Below are 20,973 nucleotides of genomic sequence, written 5' to 3'. Positions count from 1 at the left end.
TTAACGATTGTGGCTAATTGTTTAACTTTATGAGATAAAATTTTTTTTATAATAAAATTCACTTTTAGGTGTACAATGTGATGAGTTTTGACATACGTATACAGCCAAGTAACAACCACCAAAATCATACCAGATGTTTCCATCACCCCACCCCTCCCCTGCAGGTTCCCAGGTTCCTCTTTACGGCCAACTCACTTTCCCCCATTTCCTGACCCCTGATTGGTTTATCACTATACTTTTGCTTTTTCTAAAAGTTCATTCAAATAGAATCATAAATAAGTATATTATTTCTAGCTTATTTCAATTTGTATAATGCTTTTGAAAGAATTGTCCACATTGTTTCTTGTGCCAGGAATTCATTCCTTTTTATAGGTAAGTAGTAACCCATCATATGGCTATATGACAATTATTTATCAATTCACCAGGTAATAGACGTTTGGTTCTTTATAAGGTGTTGTTGTTGTTATTGTTAGTAAAGCTAACATTCAAGTACAACCATTCAAGCACATGCCTTTGGGTGAGCATATGTTCTCATGGGTCATACAGTAAATGCATGCTTAACTTTATATAAAATTTTTATATTGTATTCTGGCGCCTATTCCTGAACAGATCTGCTTCAATTTCTCGGTTAAAAGAAAAAAAAAAAATCCACCCATAACAATTAAAGTTATTGATACCACTGAATAATACAAACCACTGACAGAAAAATTGATTATAAATATCGAGCACTCATTATGGGTGTGTGCTGCAGGATATGGGAAATAGAGCTCAGTCTGATGAGAGAACCGTTACACGATTTCAAAATAAGTATGCTTACCTGTTGTGAAACCTAAAAAGTATTTTAGAGTCCTGCTATTCAGAGTGGGGTCCAGGGACCTGTAGTGTTGGCATCACCTGGGAACTTGGCAGAAATAGAGAATCGCAGCCCCACACCCTTGATCCACTGAATCAAATCTGCAAGACCCTCAGGTGATCTGTGTTTGAGAAGTACTAATGGAAAAGGTCAGAGGAAAGAGAAATTATACCCCACTGAGAAGGTCAGGGATTCACAAAAAGGGTTTCTGAGAGGAACTGGAAGCTCATTCTAAGTCCCTTACTATTTCCTTTAAGTCTTTTAGACATGATCTTTTAAATTTTCCAACCAACAGAACTTCCTCTGAGAAAACTAGTCACATTCTCTCTGAAAGTAAGTGGCTTTGAGAAAAATGTCCCTCACATTCTAGGGAATATTTGCGGTTGCCTTGTAAATTCCCTACACATTTTCAGTCCCATACTGTTTCCAGTCTTAGCCTTCCACTTACTACCATGATCACTACGATAGTACTGGCATTTCTGACAGGAAATATACACGACTCCTCTCATTATATCTACAGGACACACATTTCATTCTGCATTGCCTAAAACGGTCAACTGAATCACCACCCCAACCTTTACAACAGCATCTCCACTTACTGTTATTCACAACTTGAACCCCAAAAGAGACAGCCAGGATTTAGAACAATCGAAAAACTTGCCCAAGGGGACCTCACTCACAAGGAGCAGAGTTGGTAGCGCAGAACATTTTAATGTGGACTTTTCCCCGGCACAATTCCAGTCTCATGGGGGGTGCACGGTAATGGCCCACTAGTCTTTGTTTTGTTCCAATCCTCTCCGGCCTCCATGGTGTTCAACTTCGGAACCACCTCCTTCAGGTGGCACTCACTGGCCTGGGTCTCACCTCTCTGCTTACGTGTCTTGGCCTCTTCCCCTTTGGCACACCATTTATGGGCGTTCCCAAGCTCTTATCTTAATGCTGCTTCCAAAACCCACGTGCTCATTACTTCTCAGCTTCTAGCAATGGTCTCTAATCTCCCTTCTCTTTAAACCAGCCCACCTGCTGTACCTCATGTAAAATCCTTACAGCCCAGCTCTCACTCTGTCACCCGGCCCTACAGGAAAACCTTCAGTGGCTTCCCATTGTCTGCCAAATAAACATAAAATCACTTAGCCTGGCATTTAAGACTTTTATAATTTGGTCCTTCCATCTTCTCATCTTCCTCTTCATGCAGTTTACTCTTTGCAGGCAGCAGCCTAATTAGGCATTAAGGTTGCCTGCGTGGCAATCAGACCCCTTGGGTTTGAGTCTCAGCTCTACATATCTGGCTAACCATAGGAGCCTGGGAAGTTGCTTAACCTCTTTACATCTCAGTGTCCTCAGCTGTAAAATGGGAATAATACCACCTAATAGAGCTACTGTAAGTAGTAAATATAAAGCACTCAGGTAAAAGTCTGGCACATGGGAAAGACTCTCCCAACCTTGTTCTAATTCTCCATTTAAAACTAATGAAATATCAGCTACCCATATACCAAGCCCTTACTAAAAAAATGAACTTTGTAACAACCTGGCAAAGACCCTAAAGAACTAGTGACATTGTACTAATAATAGCCTCAAAAGATTAAGCTTCATTACTATGCTAGCTGTTTCTGCACATTCATTTCAATATTTCAAAGCCGATAGGAAGACTTATTCATCTCCTTCTGAATAAAAAATGAAAGGCATTCAAGATAGTAGTAATTCATCAGCAAAACTCATGCTTGAATGAGACCCTATTTCTGGCTACAGAAGCTATACCTTTTTATGCCTGTCATAATAAAACTGCTCTTGAGTTTTAGCAAAAACAAACAATGAAGACTTGGAACCAGCATATCAAATTTATGTCTTGAAGCAAGAAATAAAATCAGTAACTCTGCAAATAATTTGAATTGACAAATAGTTGTCTCTGACGCTGTTATACTGCTGAGAAGGATTCAAGCATTGTGTTCTAGATTCAGAAGGAAATACAGTACCAGGGCCAATCAGCAATGTCTAACAAGGTAAGCATGAAGAGCTGAGTATCTGTCAGCCCTAGAGGATGGGGGCAGAGACGAAACACTGCAGCAGATGGCAATTTTAAAAATAGCTTATATTCTGAACATTTACATAATAGAACTGTTTAAAATATTCTACAGATGCAATTATTTTAATCCTCAAAACTACCCTTCGAGAAAGGTACTATTGTCATCCCTATCACACAAATGATGACCCGAAAGCACAGAGAAATTCTAACGTCCTCAAGAATACCCAGGCAGTAAGGGGCAGAGCTGAATTTGAACACAGGCACACACCAGAATCCATGATGCTATAAAGACTCAAAAATATTTCCAGGTGATGCCAAGAGATGTAAAGATGGGCGGGAAAGACAGTTCTACAAATACCCAAGATGATTACAGCTCGGATTCCATTAAATTAAGATATATCTGGAAGTAAGAAACCTGAAGATCCAGCCTTATGTCCAGGCTAAGTTTGTGGTACTCAATAGTTTTGCAAGCCCAGTGGCCCAGGACACTGGGGAAGGGCTTTGAAGCCACTCATGAATAATCTCGGTATGAACAAAGAGCTCAAGAGAGTCCCAAGGACGAAATCCCAAAAGCATTGCAAATGACCAAATTTGCCAGGACCACTAAAGCGTTATGTGCTCAGTCAGTGGGTGTCCTTCACAAAACTATTTTCAAACAAAACAGTAACGTAACAAATTTACTAGTGGAATAGCTGCTTTCTGATGAACTTTAACAAATCGGAAATACTATACAGATGCATGGGGCTATACAGAAACATGGAGATAATTCCTAATGGACATTTGAGCTCCCAAGCTTTCTCAGAATAAATGTATGAAGTGAGTCTTAAATTTGTACATGGGTTCAGGAACGGTAAGGAGAATATGCATAAAAATTATATTAAGATACTTTAATAAAATTATTATTAATTGTAACATTTAAGGACAGAGAGGGAACTAGAGTTCATTCTATTGAGAAAACAAGGCCCAGAGAGGGCAAGCATCTTGTCCATGGTTACACAGCTTAACAGCAGTTTCTATAATACATGTGCTGCATGTAATGTTCTAGTTTTAACTTCAGCATTTTATTACTCTTTAACTTCCATACTGATTTAGAACAGTCCCAAACAAGACAAATTCACACTGAGAATAAAAATAATATTTAAGAAGTGCCTGGCTGGCTCAGTCAGAAGAGCATGAGACTACTGAGCTTGGGGCCGTGAGTTTGAACTCCACCTTGGGTGTAGAGATTACTTAAATAAACTTTAAAATAATAATTATATATATTTAGTATTATTATTATTACTTCCATAGCTTAACTTTGGGATGTGCTGACCAGTCACTGGTTACTTTAATAGTCTCATGGGCCTTCTGGCCACATGTTGAACTAATAAGAGATAAATTAACAGACAGCTGTATATAAAGAAGGAGAGGATGGGGCGACTGGGTGGCTCAGTCAGTTAAGTGTCTGACTTTGGCTCAGGTCGTGATGTCACGATTCATGGGTTCAAGTCCCACATCAGGCTCACTGCTGTCAGCCTGTCAGCACAGAGCCAGCTTCAGATCCTCTGTCCCCCACTCTCTGCCCCTCCCCTGCTTGTGCTCTCCCAAAAAAATAAATATTTTTTAAAAAATAATTAAAAAATAAAGTCACCTGCTAGAGGTGGCAACATTGTATACGAACACTTCAAATGTTCACACTCACATCTAAGAAGTCTGAGACAGTGGTAGCGTTGCCTTGGCTTACCTCCACTATCAGGAATCTGTTTCGCAAAGGCTTTCTGCTCCTGAACGTGAAGGACGTAGTACGGGTTCCAGAGGCCCGGGAGTCCGTCTGCAAAGTTGTTGGAGCCTCTCTGCTAGGAATAATCCAAAACAAAGAGTTGTGCTGCTTCTTCACTTGCAAGTGCTGAAATAAAACACAAAGACAGCATGCTTCTTAAGAATAGGCTTAACTGCCCAAGGAAAACTTCAAGCTGTCAAAAAATCCTTAATGAACACATCTGGTAAACTCACTTTGGACCCTTCCCAAAATGCTTTACAGGATGATGGAATTCTCAAGAAGCAAAACAAAAAAACCCAAGAGCAAAACCAGCAGCCTATGTTACATTACTATAGTTCATGACTGGTTATCCACAGGATCTGGCTCAGCGTCCTTGAAAAAAAAAATAACACATCCAGCTTAATTAATCCAAAACAACCTGGTAATGAAAGAACCATCTGTCTTATTTTTCAGCTTCTCTCCACACATACACACAGCTTTATTGTTAAATGCAGAGGTGAGGGAGGTGAGAGACGAGCTTGCTCCGAAAATTCTCTGAGGAGGAAGGGAAGGGAGACGGGAGAATGAGGAGGTCAAGACGAATTAAAATATCTAGAAGAATGTGAGGGGAAAGGAAGCATGGAGAAATTTGTGTGAAGAGCAACTAGTTTAAGAATGTGCTGTGGGCTACTTTCTCAAAAAAAAAATTGAAAAAAAATCTCAAACTCCTCTTGCTACAGCTTTTCTTACACAAGACCAACCCTGATACAAAAACAAAACCAAGATTGCATGCTGTTCACTTGTGTTAGTAGAAAATATGTTATTTAAAAAACATTCTTAGGAAACAAAAACAAAATGAAAACAAAAATATGGCAAATACTTTATTTCAGAAGCCACTATGAACTCTAATGTCCTGCAATAAGGAAATATTTGTGCTTAACTATTATGAAAATCATATAATAACATAAAAAATATTTAGATTCCACCAAGAAGGAAAACATTTAAATGCTGAGAACACTAAGATTATTTCTATGTGTGTGTGACCCATTACCAAAAGACACTGGAGAAAAATGAAATCCATTGATGTGCTGAGTTGTGGATTACAGGGAATTTTTTTCTTTGAAAATAAAAATTTATAGACAAAAAAATGCTAATTTTCACTTTTGAAATATCAAGTAGTTGATGCATTTGGAAGTTAGAAGAAAGGCAAAGTAGTGCTCTCTAGTAGCTATTATAATGGAAGTCTCTACCATGAAACTGAATTTTGAGCCTAAGGAAATTATGGATAATTATACATTTGTGCCCCAGAGTCATTCTCCTTAAATGCAAATAAAGTGCAGCTCCTGGGTTTCTATCATCTTCTACCCAGTAGTAGTTATTAGCAGCTGAAGTAAAAGAGCAATCACAATTTTAAAGTTGGAAAGATCCTTTCAAATTATCTACTCTGAAGAGTTGGTAAAGGAACCCCAAACAGTACCACACCAGAAACAGCCGGAGGGATGGGGACTTAGTTACACCTGGAGGAGCTTAAATCAAGGGAGGAAACAAGATGGCCCATTCTCATGTTTGAATGACCTTCATGAAGAAAAGGCATTAAGTTGGTTTGAAGGCTGGGGAGTGGGGGTGCAAGTTGTTAAGCCAAAGCCAGTGAATGCAATATTCAAGAAGTTAGTTCTGAGCTCAGTAGGAGGGAACTTGCTAATATTTGGGCTGCCTAAAGATAATACAGGTTGACTGATAGGATAACGAAGTCACTTGTTACTGAAGGTATTTTGTCCTAAGAACCGCTTGGGATATATTTGGACAGTAGTGCTTAACCAACTTGAATGTCCACTGGTATCACGTGAACATCTTGTTAAACTGTAGATGATGACTCAGTAGGTCTGGGGTGGGGCCTGAGAATCCGCATCTGAAGCAACCTGCCAGGTGAGGCAAAGGGTCAAGACCGTGGGTCTTGAGTGTCAAGGATATAACTTGATTACACGCATTAGAATGTTATTTAAACCTGTGTCCCCCAAAGCACACAGAGTCTTCTAACCATATGACTTCAAAAGTATTCTCCAGTCTTGATCTGGGGGCAGATGACTATAAATAAATAGGTTAAGTGGTAATTAGCAGGACTTTGTGAGTCCACACATCCAAAATTTTACAAAGTTTGTATCTTGGTATCTTGCAGTGACTGTCGCAATCATACTTTTGAGAGCAACTAATTTTGCACAATTCTAAAGAAGAGATGTTTTACTTCCATTTAAAAAAAGTAAGGGGTGCCTGGGTGGCTCATTCGGTTAAGTGTCTGACTCTTGACTTCAGCTCAGGTCGTGCATGATCTCACAGTTCATGAGATCAAGTCCCAAGTCGGGCCCCGCACTGACAGCACAGAGCCTTGTTGGGATTCTCCCTCTCCCTCAAATAAAACAAACAAACGAATGATGCTCACGCCCCAAGTTTGGCAAATACTTGAAACCGAGTAACTGTGTTGTGATTGATGAATGACTGACTGAACAGACACTCAGCATTCAAAAATGCAGTTACTTATTATTTCTACTTACGATTCTACAGTTAACAGAGAAATAGAATGGAGAAAACATGGCTACAAATTTTTCCCAGTGACCTGTTATAAAATTGTGTGTCTCCAAAGGTGGGGAGGAGGTAAGTCTCCCAAGGCTACAATTTGTGGTCTTCTTTTTCAATGTAGGGCTTTATATTATTTACCTGGCCCTGAATTTCACCTCTCTACTATCCATCAGAGTCATAAAAATTCCTTCAGTGTTTTGCAAGTCCTCGTTTCTAGCTCTGCTCCCTTACTTATCTAATAAAACTGGACCTGAATCAGTTCAAAATCCTATGTGATGTCTTTCCTGGAGAAATATGCTAATATCTGAACACACAGACTTTCCTCAAACTTTAAAGCGTTCTCACATTTCTCTCCCATAGTAAATAAACCAAGAACTGAGAGGAAACCCATTTCCTGCCCTTCTTCTGACTCTGAAAGTCCCCCTTCCAAAGGGTTTGCTGTTTTAGTTTGCTTAAACATTGTTTCTGATTTATGAAAATCAGATTTATGAAATCTGATTTATGAAAGCCCTTTTTTTCCAAACTGCTTATTTACTTTTCAGTTAATTCTGAATGAACTTAGCTTATTCTGTCCTTTGGGAAGTATCATCTGTTTGTTCATTCCTCCTTTGCTATTTTTAAAAGAAAAAAAGTGAATTAGCTTGAGGGTAAGCAATCAAATGAACATATATAAAATCGAAATTTAAGTGTTGGACATTCTTCTGTTCTCCACAGCACATAAAAATCTGTGCTTATATTATTATCCATCAGAGGATTCTCTAAAGCCAAGTTACAAACACGATGCAAATCTTAATTTGGGGTACTTTATAATATTATTACAAATAAACCAATGCATGTGATTTTTTTATGTAAGTAATTTTTTTTTTATGAAATCATATAATCCTAGATTTACTTCCTAATACCAGTAGGTTTAATCCTTTTGGCAAAGTGAGTCAAATTTATTTCCTGATAAAATTAACTCTGAAAGTTTCTACCTTCTACAATACGTGTTGAAGTGATCAATAAAAAATTTCTCAATGCCTATTCTATACCAGACATTGTTCAAGGAACTAAAGATAAAGTAGTGAAGGGGGAAAAAAAAGAAGTTTACAATCCAGGAGAGAGGCAGGTATTAGCAAGAAGTTCACAGCTAATTATTAAGTTACAATACTGGTATGGCTAAAAACTGACCCAGCTAGGGAAAGACAGGGAGCTTCTTAGAAGAATTTGGGGGAAATTCTCAGAGAACTCCACTCAAGAGTTAACCAGATGAAATAGGGTGAAAATGAAAAACATTCCGGGCGGAGGAAACAGCATTTGCAAAGATTCTGAGGTGAGAAGGAAAGCTTCACACAGAAGAACTGAAGCCGCCGATGGGAGTAATGATGAAAACAGTTAATAGCTAGTCTTGGCGGTGTGCCTACCCGCCCGCAGGAACTCACAGATCGCACACAGCACTGGCATGGGCGCCGTTACTCTAACTCTGCACATAAGGACACAAAAAGGCTTAGAGAAGTCAACTTGTCCAACGTCTCAAAGCAGGAAGGTGGCGAGCCAGAGTTTGGTCTAGGGACTCTGCTGCCTGGGTCCTTATTTTGTACCTGAGAGCCATCAGAGCTCCCCAGGAGCAGGTCAACGTGGAACTTTCCTCCTGTTCATGCATGTGCATGCGGGTTCCACTTTTTATTCACATGCACGCACACACATTCATAAACATTATATAGGATGTGACCTTGTTTTAAGTAATGCTTAACATTTACACGACAATTATATAATATTCTGAAATTTGCATTTGTCACTCTACTTTGAGGTCCATCCATATCGATGTGATGCAGAAAGGTCTAGTTCATTCTTTTTAAGTTCTGTAGAATATTCTATCAACCAAATGCATCACCAAGTTATCAATTCCCTAGTAGCGGACATTTAGGTTGCTCTCAGAGAATTGCCTATATAAATGTTATTTTGGAGCCAAAGCTCTTTTGTTTTTCAATCTAGATAATAGATAGTTCAATAAAATAATAATAATCTAGATAATTCAATAAAATAGTTTACTGAGACAGTGAATCTTACAAATGGCTAGAAATACTTTAAAATTGAAATTTCCCTTTTAAATGGGGTTTTCTCTAAAAACATAAATCTTTGAGAATTCAAGTCAGGTAAAAATAACTAAATAATTAAAATACTATGGCTCTCTCAAAAGGGGAAGTTAATAGTATTTTAAATGAGAAAATAAATTTCCAGTTAAGTTGAACCTATACTAATCCTGTTGCAAACAGAACATACTGAAGAGAAAGTAGATGCAGAAGACAGTCTGTATCTTACAACCACTTTCGCCTCCTGGCCACACCACCCTAGACAGAAAAATCAGAGTGTTTGAGCAAGCAGATAAACAAAACAAATATTTCTCTGGAATGCCTTGTTCTGTGCTCTGGCCAGAAAATAATCCAAGGCACAACCACACAGAAAGATAAACAATTTTTTCTTTAGAATCAAGGGATTGGCAAGTGCCTCCCATGTGTCAGAGTTAATGTTTGATAAAACAGACAATTAAGCAAAGCAATAAAATGATCGTGAAGTTGTCAGACCTATAAACAGTGTGACCCAAAACAATGATCTATTTACATTAATGGAACTTTTTGCTCAAGGACACTGTAACAAGTTTTATTTTGAAGTGTAAACTGAGGTCAAGTTCACAAATACGTGAAGACCCATCTATTGGTTTCCTACACCTTTAGTATCATTTTCTATACAGAAGAATTCTGAGAAAACCTCAAAAGGCAAATGTTTCAAAATACGGATAACTTCACTATTGGCTGCATTCTTCACACTGTAAGATGACCTAGTCCAGAAAAGGCAAAACGGAATTTGAAGAAGGGCATTTCTCTTCAGAGGGAAAGGGAAGAGCAGTCTCCTAGCTGATTTCCAAAGAAGTGTACACGGTCCCCAAGTCAGTAAATAGAAAAAAAAAAAAAAAAAATCTAGGTTTCCAATGAAAGAAGTAACTCTGTCATACTGAGGCCACAATGGAGTCAGACCGTGTGGCCCCATTTTCACACAACTAGCCAAATGTTTCAGCATGTTCCACAGACAAGCCACGGAGATTTCACTTCTAGATCCCGGACTCTAGCCCAAGAAATCCTTCTGGGCTTAGGGAAATCCTTCCAGGCTACAGGATGCAGCCGTGAACCCAACTGAAATTTATCCTACCAGTAGTTCAAGAAAATCACTGTTCAAGATGGAGCAGTTTCATCATTCATTAATCCATCTGTCTGTCCATCCATCTGACACAGATATTTATTACTCATTTATCCCATGGCACAAGGTCTCAGAGCATAAGGAGTATCTGAACCAAGACAGCGAATCCATATAGTCACACATTTAAACAGACAATTAAACATACCAAACATAACCTTCTGCCTCATTCTAACCTCTTAACTACAGATTCGAGGTGCACATTTTATTATTTTTATTGCATAATATGCATACTGTACTGAATACATGATTCGCCTAAAACCACATTTTTTTTTTTTTGCATTCCCCCTCAGAGGGCAGAACAGAAATAGAGATAGATAGATAGATAGATAGTAAAAACAGCAGGAACTAGCAGTTGAAAGAGACTTAGAATGAGAATAAGGAATGACAAATAGGCCAGAAACCAAAAGTAGGATCACTTAAACTTTTGAAACTTCCCCGTGTCTGTGATTTTTAAAAATGTCCTGAAGATTTCCCCATAGTTAGTAGCAGTAAGTAATGGCTTCTGGACAGAAAGTAAGGGGCACATGCTATGGACATACGACATTAAGGGACAGAGTCTGTGCTAAGAGCATATAAGTCAAAAGCCACCAGAGAAACCCTAGGTCCCAAAGCAAGGACACAAAAGAGCCCAGAGCACAGGAAGTGGCCTGAGTCTGTGGCGTCTCCCTGGGGATTTCACAACAGTACAATCCTTGTGGTTCCCCACACCAGACACTCAGCCCAGAATAAAAAACAGATAAGTTGTAAGGCGGACTAAAACTAATCCTTTGCTAAAGAAAGTGCTCTGTTATCTAATATGTTCTGCATAGTTCCTGATTACTTACTAAAGTCTAATTGTTGGGCTGCTTTTCGATCTGAGGGCTTATTTTCTCAGATGAGCATTGGTCTTTGATATGCCTCTGTACAGCAAAATGAAACCTTTATTTTCAGCATGCCATACTAAAATAGAGTATGGCATTTAAAGAATAATGTTTGATTTGTTTTTTTTCCCATCAAAGATGATTTGGACCAGAGGAACTGGAGAAACCAGATGGGAGGATGTGGCCCCAGTCTGGATGCAGGAGGACAGGTAGGACCCCTCAGCAGAGACCCAAAAGGCTGATACGCAAGGCTTTCGTCTGAGGCATGTCAGGATACCAAACTGGCTCAGTCTGAAAACACTAGCGAAGAAATCAGGAAAAAGCCATATAACAGTAACAAAACCTCTGTCTTCCTACAGGGCACATCACAGGTGTGGAGCAACCAGGAGCGAGACAGAGCATCCTGGAAGCCCATCCAGACAGGAGCAGCTTGGACAGGGTGTAGCCAGGGCAATGGCCAGGTGCATCCTTGAGGGGGATGCAAAGAGGAGGGGTCAGGGCACCAGGCCCACCGCAAACCCTCTGTATTTGTTTCCCAGAGCTGCAAGAACAAAGTTCCACCGACAGGGTGGCTTCCAACAAGAGAGGTTTATTGTCTCATAGTTGTGGAGGCTAGAAGACCAACTCAGAGGGAGGCCATGCTCCCTCTGAAAGCTGAAGGGAAGAATCCTTCCTTGCTTCTTTCTAGCTTCCTGAGGATTGCTCACACTCCTTGGCGTTCCTTGGCTTATATATGCATCGCTCCAATACAACATCTTCACATGGTATTATCCCTGTGTCTCTGTCCTCACAAGGATGCTTCTTATAAGGACGGAAGTCCTACTGGACTAATAGCCCACCCTATCCCAGCATGACTTCATCTTAACTAACTGCATCTGAAATGACCCTATTTCCAAATGAGGTCACAACCTGAGGTACTGGATAGGAGGGATAGGAGGACTTCAACTTGTCTTTTTTGAGGGACACAATTCAAACCATAACATTCTTCTTGAAATGCCCAGGCCACGCCCTCAGCCAGAAGGACTAAATGCTCTAGAGCCATTTAGAATACCTGATGTTAATTCACGTTAAAGAGAAACAGAAAAAAAAAAAAAATTACTCTATGGTGGTAAAAGTCAGAATAGTGGTTACATGTAAGGAGGGAAACAGTGACAGGAGGGGAGTCCATGATGCACTCGTGAGGGCGAACAATGTTCTAGTTCTCCATCTTGAGGCAGGTTACAAGGTGTGCTCACTGGGAAGAAATGTAGCAAACTGCACGTACATGGTTGTGTACTCCTCTGTATGTCTGATACATTTCCACTAAAACTTTACCTTTTTTTAACGTTTACTTATTTATTTATTTATGAGAGAGAAAGAGCGTGCGTGCTCAAGCACAAGCAGGGCAGGAGCAGAGAGAGAGGGACAGAGAGAATTCCAAGCAGGTTCTGGTACTATCAGCGTGAAGGCCGATGCAGGGCTCAAATGCACGAACCATGAGATCATGACCTGAGCTGAAACCAAGAGCCGAGGCTTAACCGACTGAGCCACCCAGGCGCCCCTCCATGAAAACTTCACTTTAAGAAAACATTAGAGAGGGGCGCCTGGGTGGTTCAGTCAGTGAAGCATCCAACTTCACAGCTCAGAGCCTGGAGCCTGCTTCAGATTCTGTGTCTCCCTCTCTCACTGCCCCTCCCCTGTGCATGCTCTGTCTCTGCCTCAAAAATAAATAAACATTAAGAAATTTTTTTTAATTAAACAAAAAAAACATCAGAGAAGTTGGAGCTGTCCAAGAAACAGAGATCTTAGCAACCTAAGTATGACCTCAGAGAGGGGCACTGTCTTGAGAAAAGCCAAAGCCAAGAGTTAGCCACTCACATCTGCTATTCAGACACTCAACTGGCCAGTTTACCTGAGCTGTTTACCTCTTAGGAGCTGGTGTATAACCGGAAATGCTAAGGTAATTTACTTATAATGAGAAAAATGTGAAGGCCAAGGAATACGTATGTTTGAACTGGCAGATTGGCAACCTCCATAGGCAAATCCATGGATGATAATTAAAAAGCTGTTTGATAAGCAGGGACACATTATAAGTAATAAGGGTACTCCCTCCCCTCTACAGTGTTGGAAACATGCTAGGACACTTTTTGCTTTGCTCTGTTTTCCTACCCTCCTTGCAGACCTCTCCCACACATTCCATTTTCAGGCTAAGTATAGTTCAAGTGTTTTTTTCTTTCACATCTGATTCCTCTCTGGGAATTTTAAACACTTGTGGTTAGAGTGTTCTGGGTCCTGTCGCTTAATCTCCAAGCAAGAGAAATTAACACCAAAGGACTGGATTAAAATACTGGACACCACACAGACTCAGTAGAAAACATATTTTTGGAGTAAAAACAGAAGATCTTCTAGGATTAAATATAATTCAGACGGTGAACATTAGATGTTGCATAAGCTCTGAATAACATACTGATATATTCAAATCTGGACGATTCCTAAGAAAGGAGAGTGAAGACAAAACGTAATTGCAATGCAAACAAAGAAATGAAGAGCAAGTATTGATCAAAATTTTACATACAAATTATCAAGCATATAATTATAGAAAATAAAGCTAGGAAGAGAAAGAAGCACTTGGCCTTCTATTGTGTAAAATGTATTAAGGGGGCACTGAACATTTCAAGGCTATGAATTTGTAGTGACCCTCTTGACTATTCTCCCAGGATGTCTCCGCCCCATTGAAACCCATCCCTATTCTCAAATTTCAATTACAATCCCACACTTCAGAAGTCTCAAAAGATATTTAATAGCTCTATGTTTTAAATAGTTGGGTTATTAAAAATGAGAGCTCCAACATCAATTATACATTACCATTACTAATGTCTTCATCATTTTCTCATGAAAGCAGCAAATGGGAAAGATGTATTCCATGCCAAATGCTAACAAGCCTAATGTTAGAAGCAATGTGAAGAATTGGGTTGTTATAAATTGTCCATATAGAGCTACATCCCCAAAGGCATAACCTCATGGGGAGATGTAAACATCATAAGCCATAGGCCTCTCAGTCTGCTTGAGCTGATCCTGCATTCTCTCCTGTGGCATCTCCTCAAATGCTTGATTTTGAACATTATGGGCTAAGAACACTAAATTTCGCACAGTTCTTAACCATTCTCAACACTGTTTTACGCCTCAGTGCCTTTGATTTTGAACATTATGGGCTAAGAGCACTAAACTTTGCACAGTTCTTAACCATTCTCAACACTGTTTTACGCCTCAGCACCTTTGATCATTCCATTTGTGCTTTCTGGAATATTCTCTTCACCTTCCAACTTCCCCCCTCTCCAGAATAACTTCCAAGTTATGGAACCCTCTGTTGGTATTCTCTTCAAGGAGGACTTCACTTTCCACCTTCACTCTGCATTTGGATGAGAATAGAGGAGAGTCTAGGAAAGAAAGCATATGTAAAACTGTCTGAAGAATAAAGATAACTATCATAATTTTAAACCATTTTAAAAAAAGCTAAAAGATGTTAAGATTTTTAATGTGCATCTGAATAGAGCAGTTTTTACTTCATAACCCTAGTTTATTGTGAAAGACTCCTAGTGCCATTCACCCAATAGATTTTCATCCCAACTCTACCCAAAACCCATACGGGTGAATGTGCACACACACATATATACTTCATCCCTTCGTGTGCCCTTGGGTCCCTACAGAATAAATAGCACAGCACCTGGCACATCCTAGGTGCCCAAACATTTGTTCCTGTTCACTGAAGAATAAAGAAATGCAACAACATGAGTATACTAATAAAGTCCAAAGTGAAGCCAGGTGCTAAGATGAAACAGACTGAAGGGAAAATTAGAGCTCCATGAAATCAACCAGAAAGACTTTCTGGAGAAAGTTAATTTGTAACTATCCAAGGAAGAATAGAGTTATAATCATAGCTATGGTAATAGTTGTAGCAATAATAATGGCAAGTAATACAGATTAAATGATATTTGGCAGAACCTATGCTGAACTATTTATATGTGTTTTCTTTCATTGCAATAACTGTGACATGGCCATTATGTCGAGTTTATAGATAAGGAAAGTGATGCTCAAGGTAATAGGCAACTTATGCAGAGTCATGTAGTTAAAAGCCGTAAGGGTAGGGGCGCCTGGGTGGCTCAGTCGGTTAAGCGTCCGACTTCGGCTCAGGTCATGATCTCGCGGTCCGTGGGTTCGAGCCCCGCGTCAGGCTCTGTGCTGACAGCTCAGAGCCTGGAGCCTGTTGCAGATTCTGTGTCTCCCTCTTTCTCTGACCCTCCCCTGTTCATGCTCTCTCTCTCTGTCTCAAAAATAAATAAACGTTAAAAAAAAAAAATTAAAAGCCGTAAGGGTAGAAAATGAACACAGATTACCATCTGGTTTGGAATGGGCAGTGTGGAGTGAAAGGAGAAAAGCATTAAGTATCAACAAAACATCCTGAGCTAAAGCACCGGAAGCCTGCAGTAACACAGGTTCAAATGGGAGAGTAAAAGGAAAGGTAGCAACATGAGATGACAGAAAACTTCAAAGACCAGTTGGAGAAACTCTCTGGATTTTTGAGCAGAAAAAAATTTCTGTAATGAAAACCAGGCTTAAAGAATGTTCTGTAATGAAAACCAGGCTTAAAGAATGTTCTATAAAAGGTACATGGGCAGGAATAATGGTGGTCATAGGTAGAGAGCTCAGGTAGAAGATTTTGTATAAGAATATGATTATATCATTTTATGGCCCTCTAAATTTTCTTAATGTTTGTTTATTTTTGAGAGAGACAGAGACAGAGCATAAGAGGGGAGGGGCAGAGAGAGATGGAGACACAGAATCTGAAGCACGTTCCAGGCTCTGAGCTGTCAGCACAGAACCCAATGCAGAGCTCAAACTCTGGAATGGTGAGATCATGACCTGAGCCGAAGGCAGTCGGACGCTTAAGCGACTGAGCCACCCAGGTACCTCTTATTTCATGGCTTTCTAGACAAGTCAGTTGAGGAGGAAGAAGGAGCAGTTGGGGGAAGGGGGATGGCTTGGCGTGCACTCGGCACTTCAGAAACATTATTGTGTGTTTAACAGCTGCTTTTGGAAGGCCTAAGCCCAGCAGAAAAGCTGTTTGGTTTTCACACGCCAAAGATGTACTTAAGTGTAGAGGGCTGCTGTATTTGCTGAGCTAAGTCCTCCAGTTTTCGATTCATTGGCAGTAAATGCTATGAAAAGGACTTCCAGAGCTATTTTGGGTTGCATGAGACTCGTTCAGGAGATATCTGTAATGCCTGTGTCCTGCTTGTGAAAAGATGGAAGAAACTGCCAACAGGATCAAAAAAAAAAAAAAAAAAACCAAAAAAAAACCCAAAAAAACCCTGGAATCATGTGGTAGACGCAAGGGCAGGACCCAGTCTGAAGACTACATTGAAACCAAAGAAAGTGAAAACTCTATCTGGCAACAGGATAAAAAGCAACCAGATCAATAAACTACACAAGGAATTTAAATGTCACAGTTCTGATGTTCACAGGCACCTCAAGTGCCTCCCCTGCTCAGTCTCCTTGTTATAGTAACCAGTCAGATGATGGCTCAGACACAGAGATGGCCTCTGGCTCTAACAGAATGCCAGATTTTTCCTTCTCAGATCTCACACACTGGAAGAGCCAGAAAATATGTTGTGGGATTATCTTTAAAGGCCGTTTTGGGGAAGTCCTCATTGACACACATCTATTGAACCCTTGTTGCTTACTAAAAGAAACAAAGAGGGGCACCTGGGTGGTTCAGCCAGTTATGCTTGCTTTTGGCTCAGGTCATGATCTCACCCATTTGTGAGTTCAAGCCCCACATCAGGCTCTGTGCTGACAGTTCGGAGCCTACTTGGGATTCTTTCTCCTCCCTCTGCCCCTCCCCTGTTCATTCTTTCTGTCTCTCTCTCAAAATAAATAAACTTTTTTAAAAAATTAAAAAAAAAAGAAATGTACATAATATTTAAGATGCTGAGTATTTCATAGGAAAGCTGAATGCTGCTGTAAAGTACTCTTTAAGTTTTTTTTTTTTTTTCTAATCCCCTTTTAATGAACGAAACTAGGGGAATTTTAGGGGACAGAGATGGGATTTTTGTGTGAAAAAAGTATGTAGTTTTACTCTTTCTGCATTGAGAAGCAGTAGTTGGGGCATTTTTTTGAGATGGTTGGCTACACTTGTTCTACTTCATGATAATAAATTTGTCATAACTCAATTTAAAAAAAAGGATATAATTATACCATTTCACGGTTAAAGTGGAAGACCCCTACCAAATCTGTAAAAACATTTTTAAATTTTTTTCTTTTTTTTTTTTTTTTTTTGATGTTTTATTTATTTTGAGAGAGACAGAGAGAGTGTGCCAGCTGGGGAGGGACAGAGAGAGAGGGAGAGAGAGAAGCCCAAGCAGGCCCTGGGCCATCAGTGAAGCAGAGCAGACACAGGGCTCAATCTCACAAACTGTGAGATCATGACCTGAGCTGAAATCAAGAGTCACAAGCTTAACTGACTGAGCCACCCAGGCACCCCAAACACATTTTTTTAATTGGTAGCCTAGATTTGTCCTCCAAAAAAGTTAGTGCCTGGAAAGCATAACCAGGTACTTCATGACCAGAAAGCATTCTTCTCTCTTAATGTCCTGCTTATCAAAATATCCAATTATATTGAATTTATCTGCAGCATAGCTGGAATCAAACAAGAATAATTAGCTAACTTATTTTGACATTTATCTAAAACATTGGCTCCAAATACCAAAAGTAATTTGAAAGAAGTGTCGTTTATCTCACAGATTATTTATATTTTCAACAGAAAGTTCTCTTAAATTTCACAGTATATCAATTAAATAAAGTTATAAATTAATTTAATTTCTGTTGCTAAAAAGCAGTTGAACACCCTCTTATGCCCTAGTTGAATGCCTTGATTATCATCTCATTACTCTTATCTAAATGCAACTGGTCTATTTTCAACTGGTAAGTGCAGCTACAAATTATCCATAAAGAAGTCAGGGAATTTTTTTTTTTAAATCTCTACCTTCTTTGGCCCTATGTTAAACATAGAAAGTGTACACATTCCCTTATCTTTGCCTCCTCCAACTCTAGGAATCTTACATACAAAAGGGTTGTACAAGATTTTAATAAAAGCATCTATTTTGTTTCATATATTATATGTTTATGGTATTTATTAATTTATCTTTTATTTTATTATTTTTTAAATGTTTATTTTTGAGAGAGAGCGAGCGAGCATGGGGGAGGGGCAGAGAGAGAAAGAGAGAGAGAGACTCTCAAGCAGGCTCTGCACTATCAGCACAGAGCCCGATGTGGTTCTCGAACTCGAGAACTGTGAGATCAAGACCTGAACCAAAACCAAGAGTCTGATGCTTACCTGACTGAGCAACCCAGGCACCCCTAGTTCATCTTTAAAAAATTTTATTTTTAACAAAAGCGGCACCTTCTGTGGTGCCAGCCTAAATATTTGTGATAGAATATTTCCTATGAAAAAATTCCACCAACTGTCAGAAACAAAGGACTGATAACCTCTCTGAGGACTGAAATCTGATGGGGTCAGGGGAAAGCACTCCTTAGAAAGAGCTAAAAAACAAGAAGGCTGTGTTTATATAGCATCATGTGTTTGTGGGCCAGAAAAAAAAATCTAAAAGGCAGAGCCTCTAAATATTTAGAATTTTTATTTTTATTATTTATTTTTTTAATGTTTTTATATTTATTTTGAGAGAGAGAGAGAGAGAGAGCATGAGTCGGGGAGAGGGGCAGAGGGGCAGAGACAGAGAAAGAGAATGCCAAGCAGACTCCATGCTGTCAGTGCAAAGCCCAACACCAGGCTCGATCTCATGAACTGTGAGATCATAACCTGAGCCAAAATCAGATACTCAACTGACTGAACCACCAGGCACCCCTAAATATTTAGAATTTTTAAAATATGAATATAGAGTATCTCTATTAACCAAGAGGATGCCCTCTGAAGACATTATTCTTTGTGAGAAACTTTGTCACTATGAGCCTCAGCAGGAACCCCCAGTCAGCCCCTCTCTTGCACCCCATCTCTCAGTTCTCACCAGCCAGGCTCTTGTTCCCATTCCTCCTAGCTCTGGCAATCCTGACAAGGAGAACTTTTCATCCCCCAGAGCATTTGTTCGTGTCTCATACTACGCTAAATGATAGCTAATAGGAATCTAAGGAAGATATAATAAGTGTTGGAACTTCAGCAATGAGTGCATATCTCTACCTACTAAAGTGCCTAAAACCGTGGATATAAAAATGTACTATTATAGAGGGAAATAGCTTTGTTATTCACATCTTTGGCACACACATTTACTTCCCCAGTAGTATGACCACAAACCAAACTCAACTCAAATCAACATAATTATGAATTATGAAACTGTACTGAAGACTTACTGGAGCACCTGGCTGGCTCAGTTGGTTGAACATGGGACTCTTCCTCTTGGGGTCATGAGTTCAAGCCCCACGTTTGGCCTAGAAAGTTTACTGCACATGAAACAAATTGGAAAATATCCTTCTGATGACATTTACATACTGGTCTCTTTCTTGTCAACACAAGTACACTAAAATATTTTCAAAGAGTTTTCAAACTTTTCAAAGCCAAAAGAGTTTTAATTAATATCTGCAAATCCACAGCGATGAATTCATCTTTCACCTGTCTTCTCCAATGGGTAAAGTTTTCGAAATAACAAGTTGATAACAGTTACAAAGATGAATCCTAATAGTCATAAAGATGTTACAACTGAGCTAATACATTAACACTGTGGGTTAATCCATGGACACTGATTGAGTCACTTGGCAAATGTTTGTTCTATCCGTAATGTTCTGGACACTGCACCAGGTACAGAGGACACAGGGGTGAACAAGACAAGATGTAATCACTGCCCTCTCAAACAGAAAGGTATTCCAGATTTTATGTTATCAACCAGATTTAAAAAAACAAAAAAACAGACACAAAAAGCTAAAAGTGAGTTGTTCAAGTGAGGTACATTAGTGACATTAAGTATGTGAGTTAATAAACAAATCGGGCATCTAGGTAAAGAATCTTAAAAACAATTTTCTCTCTAGGGAGTGTACCAAGCTTCCCCAGAGGGTAACATACTGGTAATGAGGAGCTATCCTAGAGTCAAAGCATAATCGATAAAATGCTGGAACCTTCTGTTCATTTCTTATAAACCAATGCTACTGAGAGACATCAGCTTGGACATAAACCTTCATGATTTAACTACTACTCTGAGATCATCTACAGAGACCAATAGAAATGAAATCTCTCACACATTAGTACATTCCCATGACAAATACTACAAGAATCATGCACATTTCCACTGAAACTATACTCTAAAGAGAGAACGTAAACCTCCTATAACAGACTGTGTAGATGTCAGTCTGGGAGAGAAGGAGCAGATATTCAGGAAAAGACAAGGGTTTCTGGGTTACTTAAATTTTTGTCTCTTGTGACAATCATTGTCTTACATAAGATATCAATTGCAATTCATTTGCTTAATTAAGTTAATTTTCAGTATCTAGTTTCAGACATCACCAGCCAACCCAGGGACGTCTTAGAGATAATTAGAGGTTCAGTCTGCAGAGAGGTTGAGAAATCAGAACTAGTGATGGACAGTCTTATGCATAAAGGTGAAACTAAGTGAGTGTATGGATTTATCTCAGAGTATAAAAGGAACGGGGT

The 20,973-nt window shown here is 39.4% G+C and overlaps 1 protein-coding gene and 1 pseudogene across 8 annotated transcripts in view; one reads left to right on the top strand and one right to left on the bottom strand.

The window, feature by feature from the left end:
* ST3GAL6 (ST3 beta-galactoside alpha-2,3-sialyltransferase 6) overlaps positions 1-20,973 on the bottom strand; it is an 84,683-nt gene that overhangs the window by 58,547 nt on the left and 5,163 nt on the right. For 7 of the 8 annotated variants that reach the window (XR_008422443.1, XR_008422442.1, XM_053903250.1 and 4 more), the window contains exon 2: positions 4,600-4,761. The gene's annotated coding sequence lies outside the window, so the exon portion shown is untranslated. Of the gene's footprint in view, positions 1-4,599; positions 4,762-5,053; positions 5,237-20,973 lie in introns of those variants that run through there. The other variant, XM_019448145.2, reaches the window with a different exon arrangement.
* Positions 8,997-20,935, top strand: LOC128777364 (SIN3-HDAC complex-associated factor-like; annotated as a pseudogene).

The sequence above is a fragment of the Panthera pardus genome, unplaced genomic scaffold (genome assembly GCF_024362965.1).
Source record: "Panthera pardus isolate Hobbes unplaced genomic scaffold, ASM2436296v1 HiC_scaffold_16, whole genome shotgun sequence".
Lineage (NCBI taxonomy): Eukaryota > Metazoa > Chordata > Mammalia > Carnivora > Felidae > Panthera > Panthera pardus.
The sequence above is the reverse complement of the archived record's forward strand: the minus strand, read 5'-3'. Positions and strand labels throughout refer to the sequence as shown.